Source organism: Elephantulus edwardii, unplaced genomic scaffold, assembly GCF_000299155.1.
Source record: "Elephantulus edwardii isolate Elephantulus edwardi_28Jun2011 unplaced genomic scaffold, EleEdw1.0 scaffold00444, whole genome shotgun sequence".
NCBI lineage: Eukaryota > Metazoa > Chordata > Mammalia > Macroscelidea > Macroscelididae > Elephantulus > Elephantulus edwardii.
Genome location: NW_006400194.1, coordinates 771,639 through 772,338, shown reverse-complemented (window position 1 = coordinate 772,338; position 700 = coordinate 771,639). Strand labels below are relative to the sequence as shown.

At 38.4% G+C, this 700-nt stretch overlaps 1 pseudogene; it reads left to right on the top strand.

Annotated features, from left to right (window-relative positions):
* The window catches only part of LOC102863376, a 19,183-nt pseudogene that overhangs the window by 2,072 nt on the left and 16,411 nt on the right, over window positions 1-700 (top strand).

The following is a 700-nucleotide window of genomic DNA, read 5'->3' as shown; positions in this document are numbered from 1 at the left end:
TCACTGTATTGTAAGTGGAAAATGCAATGTCTCAAATAAAGATGTATTTAAAATTGGCACCATTAAAGAAAAAAAAAGGAGATTCCCTCTTCTTCTCCAGCAGAGGATCTGGTCGATTCGAACTGTGTACCTCTGGGATTGTAGTGCAGCTTCTTGCCACTAGGCCAGCCACCAGAGCTCTGACTATATATATCTTGATGTTTTTATTTTTGGGTTTAGTCTATTTGATGTTCACTGTGCTTCTTGAATGGGGAGTTCCCAGTTCCTCATAATACATTCTAGGTATTCTTTCGTTCTTTTTTCCTAATTTTTTTTAAATTTTATTCACTTTAATGAACATTTACAGAGATTTTGGATTTTCATTCATTCATTGTTGCACTATTTTCTCTACCCCCCCCGAGTTAGTTCCTCTCCTTTTTTTATTTCCTTGAAAGTCTGTTTTAATTGTCCCATTGCCATAGTGCTTGTCAAAACCAGTTCTGATTAATCTCCTTTGTCAGTGTGTCCTTTGCAATTCCCTATCACTCTTCCCTGAGAGAGATTGCACCCTGATTCATAAGGAAAAGGGGAGGGCATATTCTCTTAGCTACTTCCAGCTGAAAAGGGACACTGTAGGTTTCAGGGTGAAGATCTTCTCTCACTACTCTAAAGGGACCCTTTGGCAATAGGAAACACACAGACCATTGTGGAGATTGATTTT